General features: G+C 38.8%; 1 long non-coding RNA gene across 1 annotated transcript; it reads right to left on the minus strand.

Annotated features, from left to right (window-relative positions):
- Positions 1-18,961: 18,961 nt before the first annotated feature.
- Positions 18,962-22,286, minus strand: LOC147609943 (uncharacterized). Its single transcript, XR_015264157.1, has 2 exons — positions 21,983-22,286; positions 18,962-21,811 (listed from the first exon to the last, which is right to left on the minus strand). It is a non-coding gene; the product is annotated as an uncharacterized LOC147609943 (long non-coding RNA).
- Positions 22,287-23,634: the final 1,348 nt, after the last annotated feature.

Below are 23,634 nucleotides of genomic sequence, written 5' to 3' on the forward strand. Positions count from 1 at the left end.
GTAGCCATTGGTAGTGCTCTAATGCAAGAAGCACGAGAGGGATGGTACAGACTAGTATACTATGCAAGAAAGAGGCTATCCAAAGTGAAAAAGAACTACTCCACCCACAAAGGAGGAGTCACTGGGAATGATCTACTCTATCAAGAAGTTTAGGCACTACTTTTGCTGGATCAGATGTTTAAGTTTCATGTAGATCACAAAACTCTCCTATACTTAATAAACAAACCAAACCTGGCAAGAAAGTTGGCCAGATGGATGCTATTGTTTGCAAGAATTTGAGCTCAACATAAGGCACACCCTCAAGAAAACAAACATACGGTGGCGCGGGCTTCCTATCAAAACTATCAAAACTAGAAACAAGAGAAGAATAAGAAGGGACGAAGGACGATTTTCCAGATGCGTAATTTTTCCTCACACAAGGAGAAAGACCCAACTAGTATGACAAAATGTTGTAATTCATATCTAGCTTGTCTTTTTTGGAGTACATATCTAGATATTAGAGAAAGAAGCTAACTCTCTGAAGGAGTCAGCTTGCTCCGAAAAAGCAAGTCATTCATGGTAGGCTAGGCAGCTCTACAAGATGGGCATCAACTAGATTCTCAAGAGATGTGTCCCCGAGCACACGAGCAATGAGCTATGTTAACAGAAGCACATCAAGGTGTAAATGGTGGGCATTTTTCTAGGGAAGTCACCAGCAAGAAAGTGTTCCAAGAAAGACTGTGGTTGTGGCCAAATGCATTAAAAGATATGCACACAAGTTCGTAAGGGAGTGCTACATCATTTTCCAAAGGCTGGGGAAATAGAAGATGCAGACAGGATGCCTCATAATCCAGTCCTGCCACTAGAGCCATTCCAAAAGCGGGGTCTGGACTTTGTCAGCCCATTCAAACCAACTACTCAAAGGATAGAAACCAAATACATTCTGGTGTGGCCACAGATTATTGTACAAAATAGGTGGAGGTCAAAGCCATGAGAGACTGCAAGAAGGCATCGTGTCCGTAGAAAAATTTATTTATGAAACCATAATGACAATATTTGGATGCCCAATAGAGATAGTCAATGACCAAGGGAGCCACTTCATCAATGATGTAATTAGGAAGCTGAAAATATAGCACATGGTAATACACAAAAAGTCGATAGTCTATTACCCACAAGCCAATGGCCAAGTGGAGTCCACCAACAAGATCCTTCAGGGAATCCTGATCAAAATGACAATAAATGAGAACAAGAATGACTAGGACACAAAGCTGCACTCAGAATTATGGGCATTCCAAATAGCTTATAAGAATGTAACAAGACTTACGTCATTCAGCATGGTGTATGGAATTGAAGCAGTAGTACCCATGGAATTACTAACACATGGTCTCAGGATTACAATGGCAAAAAGGCTCTCTCCAAAAGAATTAGAGGTGCACAGGATAGAACAACTCCTCAAGCTGGATAAAAGGAGATTGCACAACGTATGGACAGCATAAATAGTGCAAAAAAGAGAAGGAAGTTGCATGTGGACAGGAATACAAAGTTCAAGATCTTCGAGGAAGGAGATGTTGCCCTACTGTTATCATCAAGAATGGGACCCCACCCCAAAAATTTGAAAATGAGATGGACGGACCCATTTAGGATTGTCAAGAAACTGGGAAGTGGAACTTTTTAATTAGCGAGTCTCGACAAAGAAAGAGTCAAAAAGCTAGTAAACGGCTATAAGCTGAAGCCTTATTATGAAAGGATGCCAGAAGAAAAAGTGTGTCCAAAAGGAAATGAGAATCCTGATCCTTCGGAGATACCTCAGGAAACGGAATCCGAGTCCAACTAGGTAGGATTTCGAAAAGCAATCAAAAATAGAAAAGAAGAAAACCCAAAAATAGAGAAAACCCAAAAATAGATATCCCATATGTGAATATGATAACTGTATGCACAGATACTGAGGAGCCAGGTGGTAGTAGCATGGTGCAGGCGAGAAAAACGAAGTTGCCACCATGAAAAAAGGCGCATGAATGTAAAGGGATACTTGTCACCTCACCATCACCTATTCTTGGCCAAGCTATTAATAACCTCGTAAATAGTGCAGAAGGGACTGATGGTCAAAAACGAGGGAAATCTGCGGTAATCATGAAAACATGAAGCAATTATGGCCGCCCTTAGGAAGGGTGCACCTCATGTCAATGGCTAAATGCCTCTCCATTGAACGCCTAGTTCCCAAATTAGCTTTTGAAAAATTACCTTGCGTGCTTAACTCTCTTCCTACCAAACCCTATTCATATCATCGCCTTCTCCCAAGCAGCCCAGCATTCCTAAAGAAGAAGACATGGTGCTTACCATCCACGGTGTACAAGGAGGTCGATAAGCATGCACAATGGTTGGAAAGGATGGGACTCAAAGAGTTTGCAGAGCTACCCTGGGAGGAGCTCCACCAATAGAACTATAAGGTAGTAGAGTAGCTAGAATAGCTGCAAAAACCTGACACTATCACACTTCTGCCAAGAGAGAAGAGAATTTTTGATCCCCTCTATGTGGCTGAGGTGTTCAAGGTACTAGTGGAAGGTGAGGGCGAGATTAAGGCAGTAGATGAAGAAGACCTTGTAAAAGAGTTCGGCCCTCTAGAAGGTAAGGCCAAGGACTTTAAGATCATAGGAAACCCTGATGAGGATCGGCAAAAGAGTATGCGCTTTGTGGTTTAGATGATCAATCTCACCCACAAGCCATACTGCATGTCAAGGAAGGCATATGGATTGGTGAAAGCAGCAGAAGTAGGAATGAAGGTGGCTTGGGCAGAGGTGTTGTATAATAACATCAAGGATCAGATTGGTAAGGTCAGCTGCTCGATTACCAAGACAAAGATTAGCCCCTATATAACAACATTATTCAAGGCACAGGCAGGAGCTGGGCAAGAGGAGAAGAGCAATAAGGAGGAGGTAGGCCACAAAAAGGACATAGAACCAAACGAATCTACTGCAAAGCCCCAGGAAGATGAGATCCATAAACAAGAAGGCATTTGAGTTTGGAGAAAAGAATAAGGGGAAGAAAGGAAAGACATAAACATAGGAGTAGAGAAGCAAACAACTCAAGGAGGACTTTGCCGGCATCAGGAAGTCCATCCTCCCTACAGCTCGAGGAACAGCAATAGGAAGCCCCCTCAATGCAGTGCCTATACAGACACAACATGAAACCACCAGCACATAACATGTGCGCTTCGGACAAGAACAGAAGAGAATTGTAATCACAAACCCATCCACCTCAAGCAACCATAGGCCGAGCCCTCTAAACCCTACCCTACAATTTTTCCAGAAACCATTAAAGCAGGCTAGGTATAGGGGAGGGAGTCTCAACTACCTTCAAAGGTGTATGACAGATGGAGCAAAGGAGACAACAATGCTACAGACAGAGGTTAGGGAAAAGGAAGCAATAATCCAAGAATTGAGAAATCAGTAGGAACCACTCCATGAGGAGCTAAGAAGAAGAAGAGTGGAGTAGGTGTTAAAATTACAGCAATGTGATGAGCTATGGTGGATCAAATACTAGAATCAACGTCATTAACAAAGTGATTAGCAAATAATTAAGATGTGATTAGTGAGTAATTAGCAAATAGCTTAATGTAGGCATGGATAATCAAAAACCAGCAAATTCTCATTAGGCCAATGCCTCAATTTATAGTGTTTACATCCAAGCATCAAATCCCACTGATTTCTCCTTGATTCACTCCACCTCTCCCAAAATATCTCCAACTCTTTTGCTTGATTCTCTCCACCTCTTCACTTTTCCCAAAATATCTCCACACTTCCTAAATCTTCTCATGCTACTCTTTATTCTCTCCCAGTAGATTCTTCTCACCTTTTCACAGGTTCTCTCACATTTACACATTCTCTTTTACAGCCTCTAACCAAGGGCTTGTTCCCGCACACACCCTATTCACTTGTATATTTCAACACCTCCCCTCAAGTGAATACTCTCTAGCACACCTGGACCCTATACCAAGTTTCTCTCTTACTTGATAGCCCGCAACCAGTGCCTCAAGTCCCTAAACTCATAGTGTGACCTTAACTAAAGTGCTCACACATACATCTATCTACCACGTGGCCTACATCATCGGTGGCTCAGAGGTGGTTTTACTTTGTTGGGGCAGGTTACATTGGGTTGTGGGGTCTCTCTCTCTCTCTCAGAAAAGATGATCCAACTCCACTTCCTTTGGAGCCTCCATGAAGTTTGCCGATGTCGTTCCTTCTCCAATGGGTTTGCTGTAGTAGTCTTTTGCCATGTGTCCTGGCTTTCCACAGTTGTGGCAAGTGAAGGTCCTTCCTCCTACTCTGCCTCTTCCTCGTCCTCATCCTCGAGAGAGTCCTCCTTGGGTGAAGAATGCTTTTTCTTCTCCTGTTATTGAGTCAAGCCATTTCTTCTCTTTGCCTCTGCTCTCTTGCTCTAGTAGAGCTGCTTCTATCTCGTGTAGCTTCAATTCAGGTACATTCTTTAGTGTTGCTACAATATTTTCATATTCACCTTTGTCCACACTCTTCAGAAGCACTGCTAGTGCCTCATCATCTTCTACCTTTTTGCCAATAGCTGCCAGCTGTTGCTTAATGCTTTTATATCTATTCAAGTGTGTGATTAAAGGTTCACATTCCTTCATATCCAATTTGTAGAATTGCATTAATAGATTTATCTTTGAATTTTTAGCTTGTGTGCCAAATAATTTATTGAGTTTATCCCTGCATCTTTTGGCCATTGTATCCCTGTGATGATGTGATGAATGATTTCATCATTAAAACTAAGTGCAATAAGTCCCAATGCTTTTTCATTCCTACTCTTCCACTCATTTTCCCCTCGCCCTTGGGCATTCATCTCTTCCCTCAACTAGCCCCCACAGATTTTTTCTAATGAGCAAATACATGGTTTTTGTCTGCCATGTGTAAAACTTCTCCCCATTAAATTTGGCTATTTCTTGTGCTGTACTCATGATGATGTGAAGGGGGTCTTACCTCTTGATCCAATTTCAAGATTCAAGGGTAGTTTCTACCCTTTTACAACTCAATCTGGTGTTTAAGAGATGATTACAACAAATTTATCAGCATAAAATCACTAGAAATTACATTCAAACCAATTTTGTACGGAATGGTTGGAGTATCAAACCAACTCCGAATTGCAATCTGAAGTTATAGGGATCTGTATCAGATACCTAATGGTTGATTTTAACCCTCAATTGCACCAAAATATAATGATTAGCATTGATTAATCATTAATTAGCAAATTAATCCTCTGATTTGTGTGTAGAAAACAGAGTATGCGGGGAGTCCAAATCTGGTGCCTTAGACTTCAAATGAGCTCAAATGCTTTCAAGGCCATCAATAGCAATGATTCTAGTAGAGGATTAAGCCAATAAACACAAGATTTGACCAAATATTGAATGCTTAATCTCTGTTTTACCAAAGTCACCTGTAGATTTGATGAAGAGCTTGATCTCACTGTAGACTTGATCAAATTGAATTCTAACTTCACCAGCTTGTAGAGCATGCTTGAAAACCCTTGGGGCTAAGAGGAATAAGACCCATTTTATTGGATGAAGACAAGATCTGTAGATTTCTCAGAAAAACTTGTGCTGGAAAAAAACGTGATTTCTTCTTGATGGGCTAGCAGTTTGCGCTTGTGATTGGCTTGGCTGGAGCTGCTTTGGGTTAGCTATCTTGGGCTAGAATGGTTTGGGCAATGCTTGAGTGTGCAAGGAGAGGGAGCTCCTCCACTGGCTGGGGGTGCAGAGAATAGTTGAAAAAAGAGGAAAAATTTATAATTTTCTACTAATCCTAATTAGCAAAATGATTAGCAAGATAATGAGCTCACAAATTGATGGATTCTATGCATGGCTCTGATACCAAGTTAAAATTACAGCAATGTGATGAGCTATGGTGGATCAAATACTAGAATCAACATCATTAATAAAGTAATTAGCAAATAATTAAGATGTGATTAGTGAGTAATTAGCAAATAGCTTAATGTAGGCATGGATAATCAAAAACCAGCAAATTCTCATTAGGTCAATGCCTCAATTTATAGTGTACATCCAAGCATCAAATCCCACTGATTTCTCCTTGATTCACTCCACCTCTCCCAGAATATCTCCACCTCTTTTGCTTGATTCTCTCCACCTCTTCACTTTTCCCAGAATATCTCCACACTTCCTAAATCTTCTCATGCTACCCTTTATTCTCTCCCAGTAGATTCTTCTCACCTTTTCACATGTTCTTTCACATTTACATATTCTCTTTTACAGCCTCTAACCAAGGGCTTGTTCCTGCATACACCCTATTCACTTGTATATTTCAACAGCAGGCCGTATGGAGGAGATGCAAAGGCACATAACAAGGCTCTAGAATGGCAAATCAAGAAAGAAGAGAAGAAGTAGCCGAGACAGAATAGTCAAACAGGAAGCTACAAGAACAAGGTGGATAGGGCCATTGTCAGCCAAGCAAGAGCTGAAGGCCAGATCAACATGATAAGAGAAGAGCACTCAAAGGACAGGGCCATTGTTAGCCAACAAGCAAGATCTGAAGCCCTGGCCTAGATAGAATAGTCAAATAGGATGCTACAAGACAAGGTGGACAGGGCAACATGATCAGAGAAGAGCACTCAAAGGACAGGGCCATTGTCAGCCAACAAGCAAGAGCTGAAGCCCTAGCCCAGACAGAATAGTCAAACAGGATGCTATAAGACAAGATGGACAGGGCCATTGTCAGCCAAGCAAGAGCTGAAGGCCAGACCAACATCATTAAAGAAGAGCACTCAAAGGATAGGGACATTGTCAGCAGCCAAGCAAGAGCTAAAGGCCCGATCAGCATGATCAAAGAAGAGCACTCAATGATGAGAGAAGCCCTGGACCAGACAAAATAGTCAAACATCAAGCTACAAGACAAGGTGGACAGGGCCATTGTTAGCTACCAAGAAAGAGCTGAAGGCCAAATCAACATGATCAGAGAAGAGCACTCAAAGGACAAGGCCATTGTCAACCAAGCAAGAGTTGAAGGCCAGATCAGCATGATCAGAGAAGAGCACTCAAAGATTATAAGAGAAGTATAGGCCAGGGCGGCAGACAAGGACAAAGTAGACCTGTCATGGCGGCGAAAGCCCGACTGGCAGTTTTGGATGCCGAAGAATTCCTAGAAATCTACGAGCTAGAGGTAGAAAAATGGAGCAATGGGAGAGCCATGTAATAGAGGACATAAAGGAGGTATGGGGAGAACACTTGAGGAAGTTGACAATGGTAATGCAAGCCCCCACACCTACCTACAAGCAAATAGGTCCCCTCCAAGATGGGAAAAAACTAGCTGCACAATCACAAGGGAAGGGGAAAGGGATCATTTTATGTAAAGGGTCAACATTGCATCTCATCCCTGACAATTAATTAAAAGAGTGTGCATGGGAAGCCACAAAGAAGCTAGAGGAAAAAGAGAATGATGAGGCTGCACTTAGAGCCCATATTGATGAAGAGCTAGAGGCACTCATCAAGGAGTTGAGTCAAAGAGCAGCAGAAACAAGATGGTAAGACAATAAAGGCTTGAAAAATGAAGTGGAGGCAACTACACCTATAAGAGTGACCAAAGGCAAAGGTAGGAAGATGAAAATCAACGAGCTGAACATCACTTTGATGAGAGCTAATGAATGACCTCGAAAAGAAAGCAGATCAGATGGAGACTATGAAAAAGGCACATGCAGAGGAAGTACAATCCAACAATAAAATTCTTAAATACTTCCAAAGCTAGGCCAACATAGAAAAAAGGGCAAGGGAGGACTTACAAAGAAAAGTGCAAGAAGAAATGGGCCAAAAAAGCATGTATCTAGAAGGAGGCTACCCTTAAGTGTATGTAGATTCTAGTCTAAATGGCATAGCAGGCGAGTGCCATGAGGCCTTCCAACTAGGGCGACATTAAAAAAGTCATGAACCAGCTGGAAGTGCCTAAGTGGAAAGACAAGGCCAGAGAGTAGCTCCCAAGCAGCAAAGTAGTTGGATAAGGAAGAAGCCCCTCCTTGGATCCATAGCCGTGCAGGGAAGAAGCCCCTCCTTGGATCCATAGCCGTGCAGGGAAGCAATGGGCTATTATGACTCATGGATCTGGGTGAGGAGGTAACAACTCACTCAAAGAGCAACACTACTAGTGCCCCTCACCAATGGAGTCACCTAGAAGAGAGAGAAAAGAGGATGCCAAAGTTAGAACTATCAGGCATATCACCCTATGGGTGGAAATGGTGTCGGGGTGGGAGAAGAGGGTCAAGAGAGCTAGAACATAAAGTTTTTGAAGATGACACCATTACCCCATAGCAAACAGATCCCCATGCCTTTGCGGAGACATTGCCATAGAAAAGGGCCTGGGAAAAGTACTCGGAGAGGTGCGTCCATAGATGTGCAGTTCCAATGGGCAGATGAGAGAATTGAAAATTGGGCCATGCATGGGTGAGCAGCAAGAAAAGGGCCTATGAGCCAAGGTATGCCCAGGACTGCCCAATCAAGTTTGTTTCAAGGGGGCATCACAACATAAGTAGAAGTAGAATCAAAAGAAGGTGGATGGGACAAGCCATAAGTGTCTCGACTGTAGGGTCACACGACTACATATTGGATGAGGGTACTCCGAGCTTCACCTCTAGTTTAGAGTAATTAGTGAGAGAAAGCTAGTACATCACCTAGCGGCCATTTGTAAAGTAATTTTATTAATATATCTTCTATTACAGAAAGAAAAATAGAGAAAGAGACTAGAGAGAGAGAGAGAGAGAGAGAGAGAGAGAGAGAGAGAGAGGTCCCCTTTTCCTTGTAGTGTTGTTACGCTTCCAAAATCAAGATGCTTATGTTGCCATGGAAAACTCAAGAAGATGTTTGTGAGGCTGAATTGGCTCATGCTGCCATGGCAAATTCAAGAAGATGTTTATAGGGACTGATGCTACCAAGAAGACGTAGAGGGTGTCCTCGTTAAAAGTGACGTGATGCTACCAAGATCAGAGGGTTTCCTTATTAAAATTGACAATGCATTTTGAATTTGACACAAATTCAAATCTTTCTTTTCAATTTTTGTTTGACACGTTTTTGTTTTTCTAAAACATTTTCATTACGCATGAAATTTTATATTTTTTATGTTTCTATTTTTTGAGTTCCGTTGTGTTTTCATATTTGGCCTTGTCCAAGCCTCAATCTTAAGTTCGAGGAAACCAAGCTTGAGCTTCATCCCAACACTCTACCTTCTTGAAAAAAGCGACAACAAGATTTGAATTTGAATTTGTCTTTTCTTTTTAGGCTTTTCAATTTGAGGATTGTTCTTTTCAAGCTTTATTTTTGTGTCAATTTTTCTAAAACTTTTGTCTTTTTGTGACTTCTAAGCTATTGTTTTTGTATTAACTTTTTTCCAGACTCACTCTTAAGCCTGAGCAACTAGGCTTGATCTTCAGGGGGCTTCTAAGATTTCACGTATTTTTTGATATGTAATGTAATGTATATAGGCTCTAGTGTGTTGGATCTCTGTGATATCTAATGCGGTGCATAGAATGCATATCCTTGACCATGATAGTAACTCTATGTGTATGGGCAACAAAGATAAAGTTGTCCTAAAAAAATTCAACAAGCCAATCTTCCATAGCCTCATGCAAGCACAACAAGCCAATCTTCCATAGCCTCATGCAAGCACAACAAGCCAATATTTCATAGCCTTATGCAAGCACAAGAAGGCTGATGATTGCCACCTCATTCCTATGTTGTATCGCTCGCAAATTTTCCTGACCAGTATTTGGAAAGGAAGCTTCAGCATAGCTATATTTGTGCATTTCTGGGCTCTTTTGATTTCCCTAAGTGTATAAGTATGTTGCTTCGTTTTGAATTAAGGCTATCCATTAATTTCTCCTTTCCTAATAAAGTATTTCCTTTCTTGGGTGTCTTCAATACCTTGCTTGTGGTGGATTCCATCTTCTCAGCAACCCCATTAACTTTTTTTGCAGTGCTCTTGGCATGTGCCATCTCTAGACAACTAACACATGAAGCAGAATCAAATGCAATAAAATGCGATAAGTTGGATAGACAAAAGATGCATCAACCATATCGCATTGTGATAAAATAGCACATGGAAAAGAATCACAAACAATACAACCTGATATCATGTTATGATGAAAAAAAATTATTTTCAATGGATTATATGAGCAACACACTAGATATGTGGACGAGATATAACTTTAATGAGCAACATCCCGTTGAATCATGCCACGACATGAAACAAAAATCAAGAGCAATAAAACCAACACATGAAACAGTCTCAGATACAATACAACGCGATGAGTTGAATAGGCAATAGATACATCTGCCATATTGTCTTATGACAAAATAGCACATGGAAAAGTATCACATGCAATACAACGCGATATGTTTGATAGGCACGAGCCATATCGTGTTATGGTAAACTAGCACATGGAAAAGAATTACATGCAATACAACGTGATATGTTTGATAGACATGAGGTGAACTTAACCATATCACATTGTGAATGAACGAAAATAAAATTTAATTTTGAATAAATGATACGAGCAACACACTACGTTATGGACCAGATATAACTTTAATGAGTGACATCGTGTTGTATTGTGCCACGACATAAAACAGAATCAAATACAATACAACTCAGACTCAAATGCAATACAATGTGATGAGTTTTAGGGAAGAGAGAGAGAGAGAGAGAGAGAGAGAGAGAGAGAGAGAGAGAGATCTGTATCGTGTTTTAGGACACACAAATCATTTTAGAAAAAACTTACCTAGATTAGAGTACAGTAAGCAATTTAAGTTTTTTTGTTGTTATGCATATTTCAATACAAAGAGATACCGTTGTTTCATTTATATAGGCTCATCCATGTCACCTTGTTATACATCCCTGCGAGAATCCGTGTGTTATGGATCCCTATGAAGCTCCCTTCTCGATCAACTTATTCTTAAATATAGATACATGTTTTCTCCTCATCAATGTAATACAAAGCGATACCGTTATTTCATTTATATAGGTTTGTCCATATCGCATTATTATGCATCCTATGAGGCTCCCTTTTCGGTCAACTTATTCTTAGATATAGATTCATTTTTTCTCCCCATCAATGCAATACAAAGCAATACCGTTATTTCATTTATATAGGTTCATCCATATCATGTTGTTATGCATCCTTGTGAAGCTCCCTTCTCAATCAACTTATTCTTAAATATACATACATGTTTTCTTCTTATCAATGCACTACAAAGTGATACCATTATTTTATTTTTATAGGTTTAACCATATTGCATTGTTATGCATCCCTATGAGGCTCTCTTCTTGGTTAATGAGTTACCTTCTCCACTACTACCTGAATGAATCCACAAAGATTATGTGGTTTTTTAGGAAAAGAAGTTTGTCCACATTAATGACTTGGTTCCTTTGGAACATTTAAGAAGCAAGCTGAATAAAAGCATCGCAAAGTTTGAAGACTATAAAAGAACAAATCCCAAGTGTTCAAAGCACACAAAAAAATGCAAATTTCTTGATTATCACATTGGATTTATTTACTATCTTTTCATGATTTTAGAGGAAGATGAAAAGGAAGAAAATAAAAGCCTAAAGAAAGAAACCCGTGCAGTGGAAACATGCCATGTAGAGAAGCTAGTACATTCTAATGATGAACAAGAATAACCATTAAACCCAGAGGAAGAGAGAGAGATGAGCTATGAGCTAAATGTGAGGAGGGTTCAAGAGGAGATAATTGTCAAACCGAAACCATCATTTGTCATCAAAACACTGTGTTAGATATCTAGGTGGATATCCAATATGGTGGAATGCTGATAAAATAACGATTTTGGGAAAGCAATTAGCTCTACACATATTTGGACAAGGGCCAAGAGTTTATGCATTCAAAAATACATATTATTTGACATACTTATCATATGCACTGGCGTGTGGAATAGAGGAGCCAAGTCAACTTGCATATTATGAAAAACATGAGCTTGTTTGATACAATAAGAAAATATTATTTCCTCGACAAGAGATTAAAGATTAGACAAAGGTTCTGACCCCAACAAAAGAGAAGATCATGCAAAGCAAAATATGTTGAGAAATATGTTGAGATTCAAGCTCGATGTCAGCTTGTGCCAGCTGCACTATGTGCTGGCATGTTAGGTAGTAACATGTGTGAGTTATAAATGACTACGTCCAGTTGGTCATAGTGTGTGGACATTAGCTAGGGTTAGTAGTGTGTGGACACAACACATAGTGTGTGTTGTAGATTATGGATCATGGCGTTATGCATTGTGTGAGAAGGGAGATGGCTTCCCTCTATGGTTAGGGTTTGCAATATACATTAGGGTTTGCTCCTCTCTGTGTGTCTCCTCTCCCTCTACCTGTTTTTCATCATGGTATCAGAGCCTGGTGCTCTCTATTAGGGTTTATGAGTGTGAGGAGAGAAGAGGGAGAAGAATCTATGAAGCTTGCCAATTGATGCTGTGAAGCTTGGAGCACACCGATTTCCATCAAATTTGAGAGCTTGGCCTACCGGGTAAGGACTACTAAACAACCTTGAGCGGATTGCAAGTGAATCAAGTACAAACAAGGCAAATCACGGTTTCCCAAAGCAAAAGAAAGTTCTAGTTTTTGCAAGCTTTCCATTGGAGCTTGAAAGCAGTGATGTATTGTACAAATGGATGCAATCTGGCAAAGGAACATGTATGTGACAAGGATTAATGTATTGGCAACTCATGTGCAATCCCTACATTGAATTTGGAGCAAAGTTGATGCACTTATGTGAGAGAAAAATCACTGGTTTGAAGCCTTCACAAAAAATAGAGAAATGATGCTCATTGTGGATGCAATTAGTGCTAGTTTTTTGCAAAAATCACTCAATTGATGGATTGAGTACATGCCTAGGAGTGTTGGGCACCCATATCTATCTTCAAATACCTTTATAAACTCACCAATTCTCCTCAGGAGCAGGCGGTGCAGCCTGTAGGGAAGGAACAGAGTAGTTTTCTCACCATTTTGAAAAGTGGAGGCCAAATACTACTTGGTTGATTGATTAAACTCGAAACTTGCTTAGCAATTGTGTGATACACATACTTGAGGAGGTTGCTATATGATTGGTTGAAGCAATTATGGAGCTGAATATGAGCTGATTAAATAGGCTGTCTATTGTGATTAGTGAAACAGAGGGTGATTAATCGGCTAATTACTCTCTCATCTTAAACAATTGGTCAAATTCCTTTTACATGGAGTTAGTAGACATCAATGCTAAGTAATGAATGCCTGGTCTCTCAATTTGGACAAGAATCAAAGGAATTAGAGCAATTTTACTACTGGTCTTTTCTGTTTTACTGGTTATTCTCAAAACAGAGAAGGGGATTTGACAAATTTGGTATGTACGCACCTTGGTTGGTGTTGATATGCAGCATTGAGCTTGTTTAGGTGTCAATGCAAGTAATCCACACTTGATTGAACCACTACATTGCAATTTGAAGCCTTGGAAAGCACGCCAAAACAGGGTACCTTAGACTCCGTATGCCAGTTCATTTTGGATGCAATCAGTCAAATTTGATGAGATATGAGTATTCTATAGTCTAATTTTCATTTTCAACCTATAGGTCTGAGAATCCTAAAATAATATCTAGGCATTTCATCTTGATTGGATCCTTGCATAGTTGGATAGGGTATCTCATAAGCTTTTCATGAAGCATTAAATATTTCCATTCTGAGGTCCTTACCCAAAGCTACACCCAATTTGCTAGAAATAGTGAATTTCCATGGCACCCAAGTCTAAAGGGAGAACCGAGGAAGAATGCCTTGAGCTCAGAGGATGTAGACGGCAAAGAAATAGTGGAACTTGGTAATACAGAGATTTCGGAGGATACTTTTGGGCAACCCCCAAGAGAAATTGAAGAAGAAATTCATGTTGGTAGTGCCCATAAACATCCCCCCCAACCTTTACAAGCCATCTCAAATGATACACTTGTTCAAATGATAGAGATGAATGCCAAATAATTTGACACTATGGCTACTCAGATTGGATTGGTGGAAGAGAAGTTAACCCAACCAATGGGTCAACTTAAGCAAGAAAATGGTCATGGTGGTAACCAAGGAGAAAAGGGTAAGCAACATATGCAAGAAGCCTCTACAAAGGTTTACCATGAAGATCTTACAGGAAATGCCACGAGTGAATTCATGGCTGAGACTAGAAGACCCCTTATGAGGGAAATTAAGCCTTCATCTTTCTAAGCCATGAAGATCTTACAGGAAATGCCACGAGTGGATTCATGGCTGAGACTAGAAGACCCCTTATGAGGGAAATTAAACCTTCATCTTTCTAAGCCAGTCCCTCTCAACCACATAAGAATCAACATACTTCTTGGTCAAAGCATTTGGAATCGAGCCTTGGAGGACCCAAAAGAGCATCATTGCATTCCAAGGAAAATCAGCCTTCTATGCTTGAAGAAGAGTTGTATGTGGATGAGGATGTGGTTGAGCAAGGTTGGGAGCACATGTCATTTATTGAAAGGCAAAGAGAAGCTCATGATAGATGGATGGAAATGCCTAACTTCATCAAGAGGGCGTATAAGGATTTTGCACAATTCTTTAGATCTTATGTGCAAATGCAAAGGTACAAGCCCTCTAATCATCATGAGAATGCACCATCTACCACTTCCAAGGATGATAGGGATAAGGTCTCAATCCTCAAGCTCAAGGGTGAAGGATCAACCTTATATGAATTGGAGGAATGGATGAGAAAAATAGAGACATATTTTCAGCTATATCCAAAGAATGAGCGGAACAAAGTGCAATTTACATCCTTACACTTAGAAGATTATGCCCACCAATGCTGGAGATATGTGGTCAAAGAAGGGACTATGCCTCATACTTGGGAAGAATTGAAGAGAGATGAATTTAGCATTTGTTTCACCTTTAGTTCTTGACCGATACCATGAAGAATGGTATGAACTCTCACAAAAGGGCACATTGGTTAGAGAGTACATCAAAAGGTTTATGAAGCTCTCTATGTATGAGGTTGGCAAAGCTCTATGACCCAAAGTACAAAAAATATCAGCCCATTATACCCTCTCGAAAACCATCCAATACTTCTTCAAATGTTGAAAAAATTCTTCCTTCCACAACACCCACTTTTACCTCTAGGTTTTCATCATCATTTGGAGGTTGAAAAACCAAAAGTGGAATTCAGAATGATGCTAAGAAAGGCGATGGTTTTGTCAAGAAGACTTTTCAACCCTTCAAGAAGACACAAAGGATGGATGATCCTAAGATTGATGTTGAAATCATGGATCAAGCTCTCCTAAAGACATAACATCTACCTAATGATAAACTAATCTTACACTAATCACAACACTAATCTACTCTAATGACATTGCTAATCTAAGGTGGCTAAAAAAAAGATACTCATTGTAATGAGTGTGTGCTAATTAAGTTTAGACTCAAGTTCAGTTAGGTTACAAGATAGAAACTTGTACTCATAAAAAGACTTGAGATGTTGTGCTTGCATTCCATTGCTTGAAATGTCCTCCTTTTATATGAGGAGAGTACAACTTAGCTTTTCTCTTGCATGTGGGATAATTCTCACTTGGTGATGTGCCTTCTTCTCACACTCACTCCATACTTTTCTCTTGCTCCATGGCACCATATTTCTCAACACCCCCCCTTGGTGCCAAATCTTTGGGCTACTCAAGGTGGTTGGATGTCGGTGACAAAGTGTTGTTTGACTTTTTTACTTTCTACATTCCCCTATGTACTGTGAGCAACTTTGGCTCATGTGCTACTTTGGAACTTCTCCCCCTTCATGGATGTGACTTGACCTATCTTTGAGGCCTAGAGGTCATCTCTAAGAGTGAGGTTCCCCCCTTGATAGAGACTTGACCTATCTTTGAGATCTAGAGGTCTCTTCTAAGAGTAGGGTTACAAATTTTGGCTATTTCTTCTACCTTGGCAACATCATTGGTGCCAGAGGGTAGTTACAAGCACTTTTTGTAGGAAGTAGGATTCTTTTTTAAACAAATTTTTGTTTAAGAGATGGGTAGTGAGAGAATTTTTTATACTCATTTGGCCGCTTACAACATATTTGAGGATTTTTTGATGATAGGATGATAAGCGTTCTTAGCTTACATTGATTTTCTGAAGTCCATGATTTTTATTTTTATTTTTTACGATGAGTTGGGTGTTGATCTTGCTGATGATTTACCATGAACATGTAAAAAAGGTTTGTTTGCTAGTGGCTACAATGATGCCCATGTGAACAGCATCTTAAAGAGGGCTCTTTTACACCAAGGAAAAAAGGGGATTTCCTTATCTCTTTGTTTTTATTTTTTTAAATTTATTTATTTTAGAAAATTGGTATACTTGGTTCCTACCTCATCCTACATTCCCAAGGTGATATATGAGATTCATTATTCATCACTTTCGAGCCATCTTGGTGTGCTTAAAACTTTTGACAAAGTGAGCAAGAGCTTCTATTGGAAAGGCATGTGGAGAGATGTCAAGAAGTTTGTGTTGAAATGTGTGTCTTGCCAAAAGAATAAGGATAGCCATCAACTTCCAAGTGGATTGCTTCATCCTTTGCCAATTCCATATGGGAAATGAACTCACATTTCTATGGACTTCATACACGTCTACCAAGGACAAAGCATGGATGGGATCAAATATTTATGATAGTGGATAGACTCACAAAATCAGACCATTTCATTGCTTTAAAGATTACTTATGGGGCTTTCTCACATTGCCAATTAATTCATGGAACATGTATTCAAGATACATAGCTTGCCACTCAACATAGTTTGTGATAGGGATACCAAGTTCATGGGTATTTCTTGGAGGACATTATATAAGAGCTTGGGAACCCAAATCACTCCATCTACAACCTACCATCCTCAAACAGATGGGCGAATAGAGTGCACAAACAAATGGCTTGAACTGTATTTGAGACATTATTGTCACGATATGCAAACATCTCTAGATGAGTGGCTTTATCGTGCTGAATTGTCACAATTTAAACAAGTACTTGAGTATAGACATGTCACCTTTTGAGGCTCTCTGTGGGTATCAAGTACATGTGCCATCTATTGCCTTTCATGAGGACAAAATGGTTAATCCAAGGAAGAGTTGGAAAGGATAAGACAGCTTCTTCAACTTTGCAAGGACAATATGAAGAAGGCTCAAGATGTCATGAAGGCAAGTGCGGATAAGCATAGACGAAAGATGGAGTTTGAAGAAGGTGACTATGTGCTATTGAAGCTTCCTAAGAGCCGTCATAATATCCTCAAGGAATCTTCCAATCCAAATTGGCTCATAGATATTATGGCCCCATACATGGTAGTTAAGAAGGTGGGTGACTTGGCTTACAAGCTTGATTTGCCTTCTTCTATAAGAATTCACGATGTGTTTCATGCATCCAATATTAAGAGATTTTTGGGAACTCTTCCACAAGAAATTAAAGAGCTACCACCCATGGATGAAGAAGGGGACATTACATATGAGCCGGAAAGGATTGTGGACAAGAGGATAAGGGAGTTGAGGAATAGGAATATTGAAGAATTCCTTGTCAAGTGGAAGCAATTTCCATGGATGAGGCTGCTTGGCAATCTTTGGAGTATGTGCAACAACATGGCCTACTTGAGGAAGATGTTTCCTGACCAAGTGGCATGATTTGCATGGAGAAAATGGGCAATACTCTGGATTATATGCATGCTATAGTTTTTAGACAGTTTTGGTTAAGTCCATTGTTGGGGTCGATGCTCTACCCTAACAAGCTTCATTAGCTATCACAATGGAAGGATATGATGCGGGACATGATTGGCTAAGTTCATGCATCATTTGTAGCCTATCCATGAATTTTTCATGAAGAATATTTCAAGGGATTTCATCTACAACAAGGGTTCCCATAACACTCCCACACATATGCATTAAAGATTAAGTCTTATGGACTTCCTAGCATATTTGGGCCTTCACCACTTCCCATTGAATTCATTTGAGGCTATGATGACTTGTAGATATCTTATATAGACTTTTTATTTATCCAAGTCTAAAATCTTTTATCCTTCGCTTCCATGATGAGACAAACTCATTCAAACTTGATCTTCGAGACTTACATTTTTGTAGAAGAACCCAACTTTCTTTTCCAATCGTTGTGGGTATTCAATTGTTATCTTCATCTAGTATATTTGACATAGAAATAGAAGTAATCGACGAAGAAGGATGACGAGAACATAACATTGTTTGTAATGATGTATTAGAAAATGATATACATACAGATAAGAGATACACATATAATAGGAGATAAGAAAGAAAGGTAAAAGAAAACAAACAAGAAGATGGTACTGAATGTACTTGTTTTCAATGAATAGTATATCTTTTACGAGATGTTATATGTAATAAATGAGTTCTCAATAAATATTTTAAGTATAATAAGTGTCATATTAAAAAATTATTATTGAGATTTTATATAAAGATTTTAAGTACAATCAATGTCATATTTGAAAGTATTATTGAGATATTTTAGTATATTTATATACTACACTTTTATACTAAGAAATAATAAGGGATAAATGAGAAACAGATGCCTTTATCTTATTAGTCTAGGACCCTTCTCTCTCTAGAATGAAACAGCCCAAAAATGACCTTCCAATTTCCCTAATGTAGTATCTTTCCACTATCAATTACAATTAGTGCTTTTAATTCACCATTACGATGTAAAAACATAGCACAATGAGAGGCGGTTTCAAGAATGTAGGAGTGGAAGAAGTATCCACCAAGTGTCACCTAGGAATCTGTGTGAGGAAGGTGGGACTCTACCTAAAAATATGATGATGAGGTAAGTGTCAAGGACTGTAACACATGGTGAAAAAAGCGATGAGCATGTCGTTGGTCTAGAAAAACAAAACAAGCCATATAACTTGACAAATAGTGCAGGAATTATCTATTACATATTAACCATGGACAACCAAGGCACAAGGAGAGGAATTATCTATTACATATTAACCATGGACAACCAAGGCACAAGGAGAGGAGAGAAAAAATAAATCATGGATTTCTAAAAAGTAAGAGGAAAAAATCCCTTCGATTAACCCTTTGTATTTCGGCTTCCATTGCTGTGTTTTGCTTCTGAATGTCTTTTACATACCATAGCAACGCGCAAGTTGAGTACTAGTTATACCTAAGTATACATATCTAGATTAAGCATGATCTTCAAAACATCAAAGTGATGGGCATGATCCTCCATCAAATAAAGGTTATCACACGAAGAGAAGCATTCAAGATATCAACTGATAGCCTTTTTCTTGACCACCATAAAGAAGAGCATTGAAGAGTTAACAAAAAAAATCAACCATAGTCTCCACCATGATTCATTTATCCTTAACCACCCTAAGGTGGTAACCTTAGTATCCAATGTGAGATGGATAAAGAATTAGCTTCCTTTTGGATCAAAAGAAAAAGCAACATTTATGAAAAATTCTCCCCTTACAAATGTGAATTTGTAAGTCCACAGAGATCTAAACCCTTCTATTAAACTCACATCCTACCTTACACATTCCTAGGTGAAACCCGCAAGGAGTTTGACACATAAACCTTCAAAACATGAGCATTATGAATGTAAGACTACATGACACAACATTTAATTAATTCCACCAATATCCCTACTCACATCAATGGCACCCAATAGTAGGTACATGTTTATCAAGATGCAAATGAACTTCAATACAATATTTTAATTAAATATATAAACTTAGTTTATAATACATCTTGATAAGTGAAGGAAAAATTTAACCCGATTCATGTAGATGAGCATGAGTTAATATTGAAATAAAGCTACCATGAAAGACACTCATTGAAGAGTAGGAAAAAAAAATCAACCAAAGTCTCCATTATTTCATTTTTCTTGAACTTTCCAAGATTGTAACCTTAGTACCCAACATGGATAAAACATTAGCTTTCTTTCACGAGATGCAATATCCTTGTTAAAGGAGGGAGGAGCAAAGAACAAAATGGACAAAAAGAAGTTCACTAAATTGTCTCAAAAAGACACGTTAAAACTTATCAAAGGATTCACTTAGTCTATTTATGAGGCACCAACTGCATGCTTAACTCCTTGAGAAATACCCTTGTATATGTGACATTGAAAAGAGTTTCTATGCCCTCATATACCTCAAATAAGTATCCTCGTTTAGCATAATTGCAATAACTTTTTCATGTAAAAGCCCTCTTAAGCTTAAAAGAACCCACGTATTACGTAAGTATTACATGTGTAAATCTCCCTCGATTAGCTTTGTTTCCATAATAAATGTGAAAGTCAAGGCATTATTTTAAAATTGAAAAGAAAATTTCACATTTAGATAATGATAATAAATGCTTACTTCTAACATTTTACCATGGGCTAGTTCAATCCAAGAAATTTGAATGAAAAGTCTATTTTTGCAAAGCAAGCCAAAAGGTTTCAATATAGACTCGCAAGGGCTCTTTAGGCATGCCCTCAAACCTAGGATATATGTTAAAAAACATATCAAAGAAAATGTTTTGTGTTTAATCATTGTTGGATGAAAGAGTGTTTCATGTCTCTCTAGATGGGCAATAGGGCCGTTCCAATGGCATGCTCACTAATAAGTTGAACTTCATTGAAATCAACAAAATTAGTGTTTGAGAAAAGGGCTACTTCAATCCAAGAAATTTGAGTGAAAATCATCTAAGTCTATTTTCGCACAGCAAGCCAAAAAGTTTCAATATAGACTCACAAGGGCTCTTGTGCTCTTAAGGCATGCCCTTAAACCTAGGATGTATGTTAAAAAACATATCAAAGAGAATGTTTTGTGTTTAATCATTGTTGGATGAAAGAGTGTTTCATGTCTCTCTAGATGGGCAATAGGGTTGTTCCAATGGCATGCTCACTTATAAGTTGAACTTCATTGAAATCACCAAAATTAGTGTTCGAGAAAAGGGTGTCTCAGCTCATCCTACAACCGGTTGATATTTCAAAATTTCCAATTAAAAGCATCTCAAACAAGAAATGAGCGGATTGAAAAAAAAACGCAAAATAGGGTAGATTTTCCAAAAAAAAGTATGCCTATTTTTTAAATTTCCTTCCTTGATGAGATATAAATAGGAAATGTGTATGTTTCCTAAAAAATAGATTCCTGAATGATGACTAGAAAATGCATTGTATATACTACCTTGATGAAGTATGTCTTACATGTAGAAATGGCACCGTGATGGAGACGATAGATCCAATTGATCATCCTCATGATATTGGATGTCTTTAGCTACATCCATTGAGGGGGCCTATTAGAGATCTATTGGCCCCCAACATCATCAAGGTGATCATCTTTGACTACTTAAATGGGATAACATCCTCATGGAGGTCTATATGGCCACCATCAACATGGTGATGCTATAAAATCAAGCATTTGCTTAACCACAACTTGTAGAGATGCAACAATGCATTAGAGCTAGAAAGAGGCACAATTTTTTGTGTGCGTGTGTGTACGTGCGTGCGCACCCTTCCCAAGTGTGATGGGATAGGAAGTACACTTGGCATAGCAAGTGAAGTGAAGTAAATGTTAAGAGCAATCTTATAAACAAGGAGGCTTTGGAAGAGCAACCTTATAAACAAGGAGGGCTTTTGAAGAGAAACCTTATTTATTATGGTTATGGGATGGAGAAAACTTACAAGTTGTGAGAAAGCTTTGCCTTGAGTTGAGTTGAGAGATATTGGAAGGCCATTAACTTACATGTTCTAGAAAGCCATCAAAGCTTAGAGATGGAATTTAAGCTCTTAGTAGCTGATTAGGCATGCCAATTCTCATGCAGATCTGCAAAAACGAATGCAAATCAAGTATTGGGACTGTTATCCTAAGTCGTTCTCTGCTGTTTGGAGCTGCTCTCGGCTTAATTAATTACAGGAGCTGGTAGGGCTTCAGAAAAATTTAATTAACGTGACCTGGTAAAAGATGCAGAAAGGTGTGGCGTGGCAGGGAGCGTACCTGATATAAGTAAGCGTGGTGGTGAAACGTGCATGGGAAGCAAGCCATTGATGATGCAGGGGCATATTGGATGCGTTTGCGTTCACTTATGACTCTAATTCAGTTGATGCAGATAGGGAACATCTGAAAGAGGGGGGGGGGGGGGGGGTGTGGGTGTGTACACGTTCGTTCTCTAAGACTGTTCCCGACCTGCACCAAGCGAATTTGAGACAGAAATAAGGAGGAGGTGGGCATGGCTGTTATGAGAGAGAGGATAACAATACAGTGGTGTATGATAACTAGCAGAGCTGTGTGTGTGTGTGTGTGTGTGTGTGTGTGAGAGAGAGAGAGAGAGAGAGAGAAGGGGGGGGGGGTGTTGCGCATGTCTATATATGCAGTGTAATGTATTAGGGTTAGACTTGCGTGCGTGTGTGTATGCAGTTAGCGCAGCATATAAACACACACTCTCTCACACCATAAACGTTCAGTTTCTTACCCTGCATTATTTATCGTTTTTTACCCTGCATTATTTATCGTTTTTTACCCTGCATTATTTATCCTTGGCGGTAGGAGAAACATCATTTCAACCCCCCCAGAAAATGCCATCATTCCCCCTCTCTCTCTCTCTCTCTCTCCTCTCTCTCTCTCTCTCTTTCCTTCTCCGTTTTCTTCAATTACTTAAATAAATCATTTTTCTAATTTTGGTGCATCTCACTAAGAGAGTTAGAGTCTAGACTTGATATACATGTATAAGTATATATACATATATGTATATGTACACTAGTTGACTGAATAGTGCTCTACACGTCTTGAACCTCCTCCTCTTCCCAAACCTCCAAATTCATGCCACGCGGTAGCTTTGTGAAACTCTTCCTTAAGATAATATAGAGTTATACAGAAAATAATATAGAGATGTATATGTATATATATGCATATGTATATGAATATACATATAAATATGTATATGCATATGTGTATGTGTATGTGTATGTATATATACAAATGTATGCTTATAACTTTATATATTTATTTATGTATTCTTCTGTGTGTGTGTGTGTGTGTGTTGAGAAAACATGTGTTCTATGAACATTGATACGACACTAATACATACTTACATATAAAATATAGCATTTTGCTTTTTTTCTTATCTTACTAAAAGCAAGTGTGTGTGTATGTGTGTGTGTGTATATATATACATATATATATATAGTACATTGCATGTTCATTATTATGTTTTTTTAAAAAAAAAACACTTATAGCATTGTCCTCTTATTGACTTTTTAGTGTATATTATGTCCTTGGAGTCCCTACAAGAACAAATCAAATTGAATAACTACATAGATTTACAAGCTATGCATATTTTTAATAGAATGAGTTTTACCCCTTGTTTGAGCTTGAAGATTTGGAGCCTTTTCAAATGGAGACTATGGAGATTGACCTGGCACACCTCACAAATGAATCAACTGCAGCACTCATCCAAAAAAATTTAAATTTTTTTAAAGAGCCCACAACCTCTAAGATAGTGAGTTGTTTTTTTTTCTAATATAAATTTTTAACATTTCTCTAAAAAAAGAGAGATAGTGAATTGACTCCAAGCAAACCTTTGAAAGTTCTTATGACTCCAAGCGGATAAAAAACTTCAAGTAACCTCTGTTTTAATAGTATTTTTCAAC

Source organism: Cibotium barometz, chromosome 50, assembly GCF_041138505.1.
Source record: "Cibotium barometz isolate CiBa-2024 chromosome 50, ASM4113850v1, whole genome shotgun sequence".
In the NCBI taxonomy this organism is placed as follows: Eukaryota; Viridiplantae; Streptophyta; class Polypodiopsida; order Cyatheales; family Cibotiaceae; genus Cibotium; species Cibotium barometz.